Source organism: Myodes glareolus, chromosome X, assembly GCF_982192425.1.
Source record: "Myodes glareolus chromosome X, mMyoGla1.1, whole genome shotgun sequence".
Classification (NCBI taxonomy): Eukaryota; Metazoa; Chordata; class Mammalia; order Rodentia; family Cricetidae; genus Myodes; species Myodes glareolus.
The window spans coordinates 46,134,732-46,149,629 of NC_142053.1; the positions used below are offsets into that span (position 1 = coordinate 46,134,732).

The following is a 14,898-nucleotide window of genomic DNA, read 5'->3' on the forward strand; positions in this document are numbered from 1 at the left end:
ATTTACCGGCAAGATTCTAACTAGCGTCTGTCTCAGGCAAAAGATCCATGGCTTCTCTCAGTCTGCCCTTCTTCCCAGCATCCAGTTCTGTCTTCTCTACCTACCTAAGTTCTGCCCTATCAGGACAAAAGCAGTTTCTTTATTCATTTAGCCAAGGAAAGCCACACATGAACAGGAACCCCCTTACATCAATACAGGATATGAGCTATTGTAACTTTCATCCTTAAAAGTACTAGGAGTTAAGAAGTTCCTAATCTTTTTCTTCTAAGCACTTGGTTGGTTGTTCAAATAAACCACATTCAAAGAGTTCTTAAGGGCTGGCTCAGTTGGGAAAGACTGTTAGGTAAGTGACCCAGTATCATTTTATTGGCCCAGTCAGCAGAGAAGTCTTATGCAACAGGAAAAATCAGGGTGGCATCTCTAAGCCCCATTGAAAAGTTCTTACCTCAGTGTACATAAGAAGGGATCCCAGGGTCAGGTTGTGTCCCTGAGAGGGATGGGTTACTTGCCCACTTGACAGTGGTTCAGTGAACTTACTCTCTGTGTTGTTCTTTATGCACTTGATACAAAAACACAGCCAATACTTAAACCCAGAACTGATTATAGTTTCATTTTCCCAGAAAAATAATGTTGAGAATATGTTGAAGATAAGGCAATTATCTCCTCTTGATTACACCAGAGTCTGGTGAAACCACACCTAAAGGCACAGGAGCCTCAATACTGAGGATATCTGGAACCCATGTCGGTACATAACTTTAATCCCAGAACTCAATGAGGAGAAAGGGAACATGTCTGTGAGTTCAGGGCCAACTGAGTCTACATGATGAGTTTCAGACTAGACACAATGCCAGCCACTCAATCTCTGTGAGTGTTAGCTTCCTCCTGTCTAAAATGTAAGAGGTGTACATGTCTTACAGTGATTGTGGCAGGATTGCATCCACACGTGTTACCAGTTGTGCTGATATACACCAGCAAGGCATGCTGGAGTGGGAGGCAGGAAGCTCAGAAGTCCATGCACGTTTGAATTTTAGTTATCTTAGGACTTGTCTGTGGCAATTCTACAGAAATGGTTCTTTGCATTGTTGCTCTCACAGATCCTATCAGCCTAGCTACTTGAATACATTAGAAAAATAAAAGTGCTGGTATGTATGTGTGTGTGTGTGTGTGTGTGTGTGTGTGTGTGTGTGCCTGTGCATCTGTGCATTTGTTTATCATTAGTAGTCTGACATAAAAGGAGCCTGTGCTGGCTCGTTTTATGTCAACTTGACACAAGCTACAGTCATCTGAGAAGAGGAAGCCTCAATTGAAAAAATTCCTCAAAGAATTTTTCAGGCTGGAGTCAAGACTGTAGGGCATTTTCTTAATTAGTAAATGATGTGAGAGGGCCAAGCCTATTATGGGTAGTGCCACCCTGGGTCAGTGGTCATGGATTCCTTCAGGAAGCAGACTCAGCAAGTAGTGAGGAGCAAGCCACTAAACATCACTTCTTTTGGGCCTCTGCTCCAGTTCCTGCCTCCAGGTTCCTGCCCTGCTTGAGCTCTTGCCTTACCTGCTCTTGATGATGAACTAAGATATGGAAATGTAAGTGAAATGAACCCTTTCTTGCTCAAGTTGCTTTTCACCATGGCGTTTCATCAAAGCCATAGTAACCCTCACTAAAACAGACTCTAAAGTGCTTCCCAATATGGACCATCTCCCAGGTAATTTGAAGGTTTCGTCTTCCCCCAAAGTCATATTCCCAGAGCCCTCCAGTCACTGTCTCTACTTCACACACCACAGCTGCTTTCCTGACATTCCCTTTCACCCACATCCTGGGAGTTTTCTTTTAATTAGAAGTATTTTTTCTAATGCTGATGCAATATTTTGAAACTACCACGCACATTGTAAGCGTGGAACTTTGGCTGGACCCCAAGACCAGAGTTAATGATACACCTTAAGGTCACTGGAGACTTAAGACTGCTGGCCTACTGTGTACTCAGACTGTTTGCTCTCCCTGCCTTGAAGAGAACAACGTTGCAACTGACCTAACTTGCCTTGGATTTCCCATATAATCAACTTTTACAACCTAAGCTCATGCAGATCTTGTCTTTAACTATGTACTTTTCCATGCCCCTGCCCCAGAACAATGCATGTGTAAAGAAAGCATTTGCTGAAAGAGGCAATTATAGAGGTTGAGAACAACCTTCTAAAATCTATTGTAGATCAGAAACATCCATTTAAGGATATTGGCAGATAAACAATGATGTTTGAAGTACTGCTTGTTCAGTGGGTCATTTGGAATCAGTTAGAGCCAATAGCTTGCTCCCTTGTTTTTTTTTTTTTTAAAAAAAAACTCTGTTAAAGATTTCTGTAAAGTTTTCCATTCATTCCCTATGTGATGTTCTTTGTGCTGTTCATTAAAGACAGAACAAAGCCTTCTGTGAGGAACAGACACACACAGTCACAGGCAGACAAACATACATGACACACAGGAGACAGAGTCACACAAACACGGACGGGGACAGACAGATTCACAAATACAGATCCACAGAGGACAGAAGACACAGAAAGCCAGGGATAAATATTCATAGACATAGGACAAAATATGCAAAATTTGGGAATTCAAATCTGAATAACCAGAGGACAGAAGACACAGGAAGCAGGAAATTCAAACCCAAACTTGCTCTTGGTGAAATGAGCACGAGGGGGCATGCTTGCATTTCTTTTCTTATTGAGACACTGATGTATCATTGGTAACTTGGAGCTAATCACTAATGTTTGTAATGCACGAATCCAGCCTCTCATGTTAGAAACTCTGGTTCCTAGGTCCTCTAACCACTCCTTTCTCTAATGGAGCAAAGACTTCACTGACTTCTCTGCTATTCTAAAGTTTTGTGATGATGTACCTCCACGTGTCACACAGTCAATGCACTGGGTATTGAGTGGACTCCAAGTGGAAGCAATTCCTTTGTGAGAAAACTCTTTTTTTATGTCTTTGATTATTCCACCTGTGTTTTATCATGTTCTACTTTTGGAAATTCATAGGTTGTTTTGACCCTCTAATTCTCCTATTTGGATCTCTTTTCCTCCTTTTTGTACTGTATCCTGAGAACTTGATATAAATGTATCCTCTACTGAATTTAAATAAAGCAAAACAAACAAATCCTTCTTCTATTGTAGTTTGAATTTTGCAGAACAAGTTCTTGTTTTTAGAATGATCAATTTTGTTTCCAGGATCAGCATATATTTTATGGAAATAGTACATCTATGTGTCTCGCGAAGAACATTGATCTCTAAGTTATTCATGTCTCATTTCTAATTCTTCCAAGTTCCTTGTTTCTGTGTATCTCTTTTGCCAAAGGTTTTTGTCTAATGCATCGCTATTCTAAATAATTTACTTGCATTTCAAAGTACAAACTCTGTGTGTGTGTGTGTGTGTGTGTGTGTGTGTGTGTGTGTGTGTGTTGGGGCAGTTATAGATTGGTGCATCTTACTTAGCCATTTCTTTGGAAGACCCTAAAATTTAGTATCTATAGGTCCTTTTTCCTAGGCTAATCAAGTTCCACTGTTGGAAATCTTCCAATGCTTTGTCCTAGGGATACATGTCTATCTACTAGCATTAAAGTTGATAGGCAAGGTGACTGTCAGAGGGTGTATTGAATCATGCCAGTCATCAGCTAGTCAGTATCATAATATTCATCATTATCATTCTCAGCATTCATTGAGGAGTTACTTGACCAAACACAAACATGCATGTATATAAGTATGTTCTTTAAATCATTGTTTAATATGGGAAAAGTTTAAAACACTCTATATGTCCAAAATGAAAGATTAATTATAAAGCCCATGGTATATTGCCACACTAAGATAGTGGGTAGACATTAAAAACAGCCTAACAGCTTTGGTTACTGGAATTGGATACCTCCCCAAGAGCTACTTGACTTTCCATTTCAACTGAACTGATCTTACCTTCAGCAATATTCCAAACACACCCCAAAGTTGTAGTAGAAGAGAATAGAGGATGCCCATTGAGAATTGTAATGATGGGGAAGATAGACAATCTCTATCCCCACCTCCCTTCTCTTTCCCAAAGGAAGGCCATGATGCCCTAGCAATTGTCTAACAACTCAACTGAAGTACCTCTGTTGTAAAAGCATCTCCACTGTGGCCAGTTTCAAACCACCTATGTGACAGTGCACTAATGTATTTTCTGACATGTTCTCAAGTGGCTTCCATGAGTCCATGAGTTGTGGTGAGTTTACTTCAGTGCACCACTGGAAAAGAGGCCCTAGAATAGGACAGCAGTTAGACATGCAACTCAGCCACCCTGTTGGAGCACTACAATGATTAGACACATGCTAAGCCACTAGTTCTGTGCTGCAGAATGGCCATTTACCCTTTGTGGGATAGAGAACTCTAGAAAGGAGGGAATGATGGGATTGTAAGCTAAAGAAGAAGCAAATGCTTCTTGAGTTTCTTTTTATTTTTTAAAGATTTTTTTTTTACTGTGCATTTAGCGTTCTGCCTGCATGTATGCCTACAGGCCAGAAGAGAGCACAGATCTCATTACTGATGGTTGTGAGCCACTATGTGGTTGCTGGGAATTGAACTCAGGACCTTTAGGAAAGCAGGTAGTGCTCTTAACCAATGAGCCATCTCTCCAGCCCAATTTTTGAGTTTCTTATCCCTAAAAGATATAGAAACCAAAATCTTGGTGGAGATGGGGAGCTTTGGTTTCCTCTCCTACCTCACCTATCATACAGAAAAGGCACAGAGTCTAACACAAAGAATCACAGCCATCAGAAGAATACGCAGCAGGGAAATACAAAGGACAGGGCACAATTTGAGGTATTATTCTCCACTGTGTCCCTCTGGAGCCAGCTCCATTGCAAATTTGATAAGAGGTGGAAAGCACGCCACTGGTCTTGCTCTTTTCTCCTTTGATTTCAAGGCCACAATGATAAAGGCCACCAGATCACAGAGAGAGAATAAGGAGGAGGACAGTTGTGAATCAAACAAGAAATTAAAGTTGGAAATCAGAGCTAAGCCTTATGAACCAGAACAGGGAGGTAGCGGGAATGGCCCACACCTTTAATTCCAGCTTGTGAGAGACTGAGTCTGGACGACTGCTGTAAATTTGAGGTCAGCTTCTGATTCAACATTGGAATCTGTGAACCAAAACACATAGCAACAGTAGCCAAAATAGACTTGTTTGATCATCTCGTGTACTACAGTATCATGAATCGGAGATAGCATCAATAAGTTTGCAGCCCCGTGGCAGAAAGAAGTATAACAGGCCTTTTGAACAGATGGAAAGGAAAATCATAGTGTATAGTTGTCTTGGAATGGCAAGTGCATAGCCATTTAGAAATTTTCTCATTTAATCCATGGCCATACTCTGAACATGCCTGATCCCAGAAAGTAAGCAAGGTCAAGCCTTACCAAGACTGCAATGTGAGACTCTTCTTCATTCTGCTTTCTGGAGGTTTGAATTTTGAATGTTAAACAGATTAACATATAAATGTCTACGTTAGTGAAGCAGACAAAGGTGATATAAGGAACAGACATGAAGACATAAAGTTCAAAGAAATGAATTTTCTGGTACATGCATAGTTTGTGGTAATGGAAGGTGTGGAAGCAAGCTGGCTTCAAGAATTCTCAGGGGACCATTCATGAGGACGGCTTCCTGGAGAGAAAAATGTCAGGGTCAGAAAGAGGCAGCAGCTGTAAGGACTTTACCCCAGGAATTCTCTCTGCCTACGTGTTCCTTCGAATTTGCAGAGAGAACATGGAGAGAAACACAGTACAGAGTCTTAAAGTGGGAAATGGAAAAAGGATTGAGGTAATACAGCAAAAGTCCAATGTCTTATTAATCTTCATGAGTAACTAGAAAGCTTGGTCTGAAAAGAGGAACAGTGTTTTTCCACGGTGTGTCCATGAGCCAGAAACAGCTTGGCCTCCTGGAATTCTTGATATAAATCCTGGTTTTTCTCAACACTCATATACAGGCATTGCTGGAAACAGCTTATTTAGCTTCAGTCACTGAAACAAATGATTTTACCTTTGACAATGGATCTAGGTATCAAGGTAAATATTCTATTTTTCTTTGAGATCACAGCTGTTTTTATTTGCTAAAACTGTGTCTGAGAAACATTCTTTCCTCAGACCTTGCCAAGTGAAGCGTGATACAGCAAAGTACATTTAAAAACAGTTTCTGAAAAGAACCATTTACTAGGTAACTCAATTACAACACTGTTATTGATCATAAAGTAGTGAACTGTACTGAAGGGAAAAAGCAGACATCCTCACATGTCCGCTCTCTGCCTGTCACAAAGGTTCAGAGAGAATACTTGGGGGAGCAAGAATCAGAACCGTCTTAGACCCATGTGCTCTGCAAGCATGGCTTCCATGTCCTGCATACTTTTGGTAATAGTGTGACAGGGAAGCCAGTCAGGAAAAACATTTTTAAAAAATCAACTAAGGCAGATTACAAATGATTTCCTTTCACAAAAGAACTAAAAATGTCTCCTCCATCTGTTTAAAAAACAAGATCAACTACAAGGTACTGCATTCCAGCAAACAGTTAGTCATTTGCAACCTTGACCTCTTAATCACGAGGGTTTGGAGAACCGACTTAAAGTCAGAGAAGCAGGTGGTTAAATACAAAATGTGTAAATGTTAACCCGTCATAAATATAAGACATTGACAAAAGTAGAGAATACTGGGCACAGAAATAAAGTTCTTCAGGAAAAAAAAAAACCCATTGCTTAAGGTAACAGAGCTAAGCATTTTCCTACCTTGGATGGATTCTGATAATCATATCCCTAAAGACTGAGTATCTTCTGGCACATTTCCTTATCAATTGGACAATCACCTGTTCCAACACTAGTGTGTGAGCTTCCTCCCTCTCCCCAATGCCACCTCCATTAACATAGGGTGTAAGTAACATGTTCTTTTCACAAAAAAGTTCCAATTTCCCTCCACAGCTCTCTTCAGTGTTACTGAAAATAGCCTGCCGTTTTTTAACTTGTTCAACTAGATTTTCAGCACTAATAAATCTCAACATTATAAGCTGCATAAAATAAAAACAAAACACTGCAAACCATCACACTAGTAAGCAGATTATAAAAAAACATTTGAAATATTCAAGGAAAATCAGGATTTAGTACTTCCCCCTATGCTTTGAACACTGTAGTCACCTAACATTATTACTGCATGAAGTTCAAAGTAGGCCTTAAAGACACAGTCTTTCTGCAATAAAGAAAAGTGCAAAGACACAAAATGAAATGTAAAGTCTTTTGCAAGAATAGATGTTTGGAGAGTGGTGAGGAAAAAGATTTTCATCCTTCATTGTACACCTGATACCTATATGAACAACACTAGTAATACATAATAGTCATGGACACGGTAAAATAAAAAGCAACTCCCACTAAAAATACTTGTATTCATCCTACAGAACCCAAGAGATAGAAGTGCTATTCGAAAGGATCCACATGCACGTCAAACGTGTGCATTCTGCTGAAGGCTAGAAATAGGAAGCTTGATTTCCAGTGTCTCCGAAGAGCTCAACATCTGCATTCATAACCAGCATCCTGCTTGGGTTACCTCTGACTTCAGTGCATTGCAAACAAGTATTAAGTTTGGGGAGTTCAGGGAGGTACCCGTTGTCAGTAACTTCATGTTTAGAATGTGCTGCAGCTGTTTTTGAGCTATAAAAAATGAACACCCAAATATGGAACATTTTTACCAAGAGGAAAACGTATTTGCTTTTAGTTAATCAGGGCTATCCTGCAGATATGAAAACCATAGAAAGGTGACAAGGAGGCTCACAAATATAAAGGAATCCTGACTTTTACATGGACAATCCTTTAAAAAAAATAAAAAAGTATTACATAAGTGTCATAAATAGTGAAATCTGCTTATGTTAAATAAATACGTGAAGCTTTGTTTGGACATTATTTCTTTGCAAAAGCAGTACATATTCTTTTTAAACAACTACCATATTTACAATTTCACTTCCTTGAAAGCCAGAGGAAAACATGAAAGAATGAGCTTTGAAATAATCTGTACTGCTAAGGTGGTATCAGTGAGGGTAAGCAGATTTGGGTAAAGCAGTTTCTAGATACCCGGGCTAATCTGGGTAGTTAGCTCATTTGGTGAAAGGCCAGGGTTGTGCCTGTTCAATCCAGCTTCTCTTCTGTCCTGGCAGCTTTCTCCAGGGAACCAGCAAGGCTAGTCAAATCCCAATCAGTCTCAAAAGAAAAATGAGGCAAGAGTACTGGGGTTATCACAATCTAGTCTTACCAGTAAAGAAGAACAAAAAAGTGCGTGTCCATACATGTGAGCCAGCCATCTCATCTTCAAATATGGGCAACACAACTAGAATTGTATTTCAAATAACCCAATATGCCTCACTTTCAAAAAAAGATAATCTCTTAATTTATGAATATGTCTTTTTAATGTGGCATGTTGGACCTGCTAGATACAGCAATGAAATATTGACAAGTGTGCACTAGTACCTTACCTGATAAATCTCGAAACCAAGAAAATCCGAGGCTGTTGCAAAAGCACACCCATCTGTACCAACTGAAATCCCTACTTTAAAATTGGTTTAGAAGTTTCCTTCCTCCACCTACTGTTTTTGAAGAGCAGATTGTAAAAACCTCAATTTAACTTGTGCTAGGTGGTAGCGGTTTGATTTTTTTGAACCAAAGACAGCTCTGCCAAATTTGTTGATCTTCTGCTTCATCTATTCAATTCGAATACTGGGTCAAGCTGCTGTAGCTGTCACTGTAGGAAACCAATTCATGCCTATATCACTGTCATCATGAAAATGTTCCATTCTCCAGAATGGAATTTACACTGGTATGTCCATCATCCCCTAATCTGGAAGGTGAACAAGCTTTATTCAGAATGTGACTGAATTTGCGTCAATATCTAGGAACGGTATAGTTTTAATTAATCACTTACTAAACACATTATGGAACTTAGTCTTGAGTGGGAATTTTCTTCATGCCCCTCTTATGGCCTGGGAAACTTAATAAGAGGCCAACATGATAAAGGAGCCCCTGCTAAGGCAGACCTTATGGTAACAGAGGGAAAATGACAAGTGTACATGGTTAAATTATCAGCAACAGGTTAGCAAATTACCTGGTACTGAAATCAAATCCTGAAGACCTAAAACGTCACGTCTGAAATATTCTTCCTATCCTGAAAGAGAAACAAGAGAAAAGACACGATTCCCTCAGAAAGCAATGAGTCGATTGAGGTTGTGACTTTATATTTAAGCACCACTCAAGAACATGGACACAAAGCAAACGATTTCCCTTTGCCCGTCACTATGCCAGCTATACAGCTTCCAGAGTTCTGTTCTCATTACACAACCCTTTCTCTGTTCCCAGAAGATAAGACAGCCCTGCGACAAATGGGACAGGTGGTATTTTCTGATAACCAGCGGTCGATGCAGTGGGCGTGGTACTCATGGGAGCAAGGTAGCTTATGTATTTTGTTGCCTTCCATGTATTCCGTAATGCAAATAGTACATGTCTTCAATGCGTCATTTTTACCAAAACTTCTCATTGCTAAGTTAGCAATCTGTTCTTTGGTGAGTCCTCTAGTTTGGTGGTTGTCATTAAAAGGGTAAAGTAGGGTTTCATACACCCCTGAGCTTCTTTGTGAACTTTCACGATTGGAACTGAAGCCGAGGTTGGAGCTGGAGCCAGCAGCAGAGCTGTTCCCACCAGAGCGCCCTCTTCCACTCGGTGGAAACTCACCAAAACCTGTCGTTCTCTGCCTTGATGGGGTTTGAAAAGGAACAGGTGCAGTTTCCCTTGATCCAGTATCGAAGAGTGTAAGAGTGGAAAACCTGTTAGTATTCACATAGGTTCTCTCATCTGCAGGTTCAAAAAATGTTAAGGTGCGTATAAAACCTCCACGACCACTATCATAAAGGACCATGGTGTTTGGGGCCTGGGACCTTGACCGAGTTCTGCTAGCTACGCTATCTCTCTGGTGGTATTCTCCCTGCAGAACTCTTCTGACTTGAAGGTCTGTGGTTGGAGGTCTTTGACCAGATCCTGCCGCTCCACCATTGGTACCCATGTCTGAAGAACTTGACCCTTGAGCGGCAGAATTTCTTGACCCAGAAGCTGCCAAAAGATCTCTACCTAGCAACTCAGGCCCAGTTATCTGCTGTCTCAGAGTCCCATGGCGAGGGGTTCTAGAACTTCCCTCGATCTCATTTACCAAAGGGTGCACAAAAGTATGAGATGAGACGCTACGATGAGATCTTCGTGGAATTTCATTTGCTGTGTGCAGAAGAGACCTACTTCTTTCAGCTCTGGCTCTGGGTCTTCTCCCGTGTTCTGGTTTGTGGTTTCTTGCCCTGCTCCGACCTCTGGTGGATGGCACTTCTGTTAATGCTTCAGCAGAACTGCGTTCTGACCTAGGTGGTCTGGCAGATGATGTCTCAGATGCTGAATTTTCCATTGGCCTTTGGCTGCTGCTGTCCATGTTTTCTGCACTAAGATCTGTAGCAGACGGTTCATTTCCGTTCTCTGGGGTTTGTCTTCCATTTTTACGGTTCACATTTGTCTCTAAACTGAATCTGAGATCACCACTGTGTGGATTAGTGTGGCCCACTGCGCTCCAGGACTGATTCCTTCCCTGACCACTTCTTGTTGTATTGCCAGTCTGTCTTACAGAGTTAGGATAATCTATTATGGAGTCACCATTGGACACGTCATCTGAAGAGTCTCCAGGTCTATTATCATCTGAGCTCTGTGTCGGGGGCGGCCCCTCTTTGATTTGCTGTAGTCTTCTGAGCAACTCCTCCTCAGTACTTTGACCCGGGGTGCCTAGCAAATTGTTGTCTCTCATAAGTCGATAGTCTTCTCCGCTCAGATTATTTACAAATCGATAGAAAGCTTCTTTCCGATTCAATCGAATCAATTGCCTTCTGCGCTGTGCTGCAGATTGGTCATTTCTTTTATCGCTAGAATCTGAGTTTTCCATCTTGATGAACAAGTGGAGGATTTCTGTCTGTTATGACATAGGACTGAAATCCAATAAACCGGACTTTCAGTTTTCTTCACTAGGCTTCGGTGGTCCGGCCAGGAGGGGACTGGCTGGGCTCTGTGGCCTCAGCTGCTGCCTTGGCTGCCTGAGCTCTGCCGCATGGCTGCCTCCTACTCCCTAGCCCGCCTCCGAATGCCTGGGAGAGACCCGCCTCTAGCCCAGGAGCTCCGCCCATTCTGACGTGTAGCAAAGCAGCCATTATCTTCCATTGTTACCTAGCAGTGACAGAAATCGATTCAAGGTAAATTTTTTAAAGTCACCCCAAATTACCTATTGAATGGATTTCAGTTCCCCTTTCTCAGCTACTCCTCATGACTCAAGAAGTCCTACTTAGAAAGCAGATGATTCAGCCAAAGCGTACCAGGTGGGCCTGGGGAAGAGCTACTGGTAGTCCTACTCGTAGGACACACCCACTCTTCTTGCAAGGCTGGCATCACGCTGGGGAATTTAGTGAGACACTGACTGCTTCGTGATAGGCTGGCATCACACAGGATGTTCATTGTGCCATTCCCCAGTGACAGTGGCTAGGTGCCATCATGAGAAGGAAGGTTGACCTTCACTCCTCTGGTGTCATGAGAACAAGGATTAAGTCAGGGAGCCTGAAGACACCCGGCTACAGCCCTCGAGTGGGAGATAACTGTATGGACTATTACAGAGAATGGGAAAGCAGATATGGACATGCTGATCCATTCAGATTGGCATCTGATTAGGGTGGTAAGGAAAAAGGTGGTTTTAGCCCAGCCCTCCATGGAAGGAACTGTTAGTGTCACCGGAGGTCAGCAGGAAGGTTGATTCTAGAGGTACCTGCTGGCCATGCATTTCAGTACCAGCAGGATGGAAAACAGAAGCTCAGACCCATTGGAGCGCTTGATTTCCCCAGCCCCTTTCTTCCCACAGAGCGTTCACTGAGGGGTGATTTATGAAAATTAGCTTGTTTCTTTGTGTGTGTATACATTCACTTTTTTCTTTGTGTATTTGTACACATTCACTTCTTTCTTGTGAGTGTGTGTACACATTTCCTTGCCACTATGGGTGTGTGGAGGTCTGAAGACAACTTACACAAAGTAGCTCTCAGGAACTGAATGGAGCTTTTCAGACTTAGTGGCATATGTAATTACCTGCTAAGTCATCTCTCTAGCCCTACAAGTAAAAATGTAAAACATCTGGCCTGGAGAGATGACTGCTCTTCCAGAGGGTCTGGCTTCAATTCTCAGCACCCACATGGCAGCTCACATCTGTCCAGTTCCAGAGGATCTAACAACTTGACACCAAAGCACAAAAAATAAATTTAAATAAATAATAAAAGATTTAAAACACCAAAAAACTATTTAAGGAATGACATTCTGATATGAATTAGAAAAATTAATATTGTGAAAATGGTGATCTTACTAAAAGCAATTGACAGATTCAGTGCAATCCCTATCAAAATTCGAATGTTATTCTTCACAGAATTTCTAAAGAACTTACAAAAATCACAGAGAGACAGAGAACATCACACGTGACCAGAGCTATTCTAAGGATGGCAATGCCGGATTTTGCTACACTGCAGAACCATAAGGACAAAAACAGCATGCTACCAGCACCAAAACAGAGACAAAGACAAGGGAATAGAGAAGAGACTCAGAGAAAATCCACACTGGAACAGGTTTGTGTGTGTGTCTGAGACAGGATCCCTTGCAGCTCAAGATGGTCTTGCTTTGAACTACTGATCCTCCTGCCACTATCTCCCAAGTCCTGGAATTGAGGAAGGTCATTTGACCTAATTGTTGACAAAGGTGACAAAAGCTCTCACTACAGAAAGCACCACTTTTTCAACAAATGGTGCTGAGAAAACTGTATGTTCTCCTGAAGAAGAATTAATCTAAGTCACTATCTCTCACCTTGTACAGAAGTCAATTAAGTCTGCAACAACGACCTTAATGGAAGGCTTTCAAATTTGAAACTGCTGGCCTGGAATGGAGAGAACACGTCATGATAGAGGCAAGACGTGGAAAGGCCTTTCTGACAAGAGTTCCAGGGTCTCAGGAGGCTGAACTGACAGATTGGGTTTTATAAAACTGTAGACCTGCACAGCAAAGGGAACAGGCAGCAGAGCGGAGGCCGTATACAGAAGGAAGGAATTTCTTGCTAGTTCTATACCTGACACTGAATATTAATATACTCAAATATCAATATCCAAACCATCCAATAAATACATTAACCAATGAAGTAACAAACGATTCTTAAATGAAGAAAGGCAAATATGGCTGATAAAGTTAGGAAAAATGTTCAACATCCTTAGACAGCAGCAGGTCTGCAAGGTAAAAGTACATTCAGATTCCATCTCACTCCAGTCGAAATGGCCACCAAATAACAAAGCAGTGACATCACATGCTGGCAAGAATGTGAGAAAATGAAACCTGGTGGAGATGACAACTAATCCAGCCCCTTTGGAAAATAACAGTGCAGGTTCCTCAAAGCACTGACAATGGAACTGTCACATGATGTAGCTGCAGGACTGTTGGGAATAGCTGCAAAGGAATCTGAGCCAGCCTGGTAGAGAGAGACGAGGGAGCCCCTGTTCCTTTTGTGGCACTATTCACAATGGCAAAGTTATGGCATCATCCTAGGTGTTCATCAACACATTAAAGGATAAAGGAAATTTGTCATGTCACACAACCACACACACACACAAACACAAGACATAAAAGAGGGAGGGTAACTATTTGGGGAGAGAATGGGAACTAGTAGAAAAAGGAAAGAGTACAAAAGGGCATGAACAAACTACAATGATATGTGTGTATGTAAATGTCACACTGGAACTCATTATTTCCTGTACTAAGTGAAAACGGCTAACTGAAAGATGTTCTATCTATATAAAAGCAATCAGCAGGAAAGCAAAGTATTTTGTTTGCTCTAAAGCTGTTTGTTGAATAGTCATCCCTACAAGGTCATCAAAGTTCCTGCATCTGTGTCAGACTATTCTGAATTTAATGCATCTTCAAGTGATGTTTGCCTGGCTATGTTTCTGAACTTGTGACACAGTAGGATCCAATTACTTAAAAGTAACTGTCCTTAAATGAATATCTATTTTGATTGCTTCGCCAGACTAAATGTCTGTCTCTGTGTGTCTATGTCCTCCTGTCTCTCTCTGTGTGTTAAAAGGTAAAGAAAAAGCCCCTTCTTCTGTCTTTTTGTTTTGTTTTGTTTTTTGAGACTGAGTTTCTCCATAACTTTGGGCCCTGTCTTGAAACTAGCTCTTGAAGACCAGGCTGGCCTTGTGCTCAGAGAGATCTGCCTGACTCTGCCACCTGAGTGCTGGGATTAAAGGTGTGTGCCTCCACTGCCCAGCAGCTCTTCTTCTGTCTTGTTTGGCTCTTATGACTACAGAAGTGACCCTGAGAAACACAGCCTACCTTCTGAGTGAACTTTGCTCACATTTACCATTAGTGTTTTCTGACAAGTCAGATAATTGCTCCAAGTATTCCCTTAATTTTAATAAAAATAAAGTGTCTTGTAGTTTCAGATTTTTATCTAGGTTCTTAGGTCTTTGAGTTTGATATTGTTTTAGCCCAGCACAATTACATTTTCATCCTGGCTTAGAATATTTACCCAAAACACTTTTATATCTGTAAGTTCTATGTTATTTATAAAATGTACAACTGTAGAAATATGATTTGCACAATATTTGGGAGATATCTAAAAGGTATAGCTTTCCATTAGAGAATTCTTCTCTGGGTGTAACATCCAGAGATCAGAGTTGTGAAAATCCAGCATTGTCTTCACTACGTTGCCTAAGCAGTTCACTATATTGCCAAGTATGGGGGCACATGCCTGTAGTACCAGCCCTAGGGAAATAGCAGC

General features: G+C 41.3%; 1 pseudogene; it reads right to left on the reverse strand.

The window, feature by feature from the left end:
* Positions 1-9,176: 9,176 nt before the first annotated feature.
* Positions 9,177-11,252, reverse strand: LOC148117284 (E3 ubiquitin-protein ligase RLIM pseudogene; annotated as a pseudogene).
* Between the last annotated feature and the right edge of the window lie 3,646 nt (positions 11,253-14,898).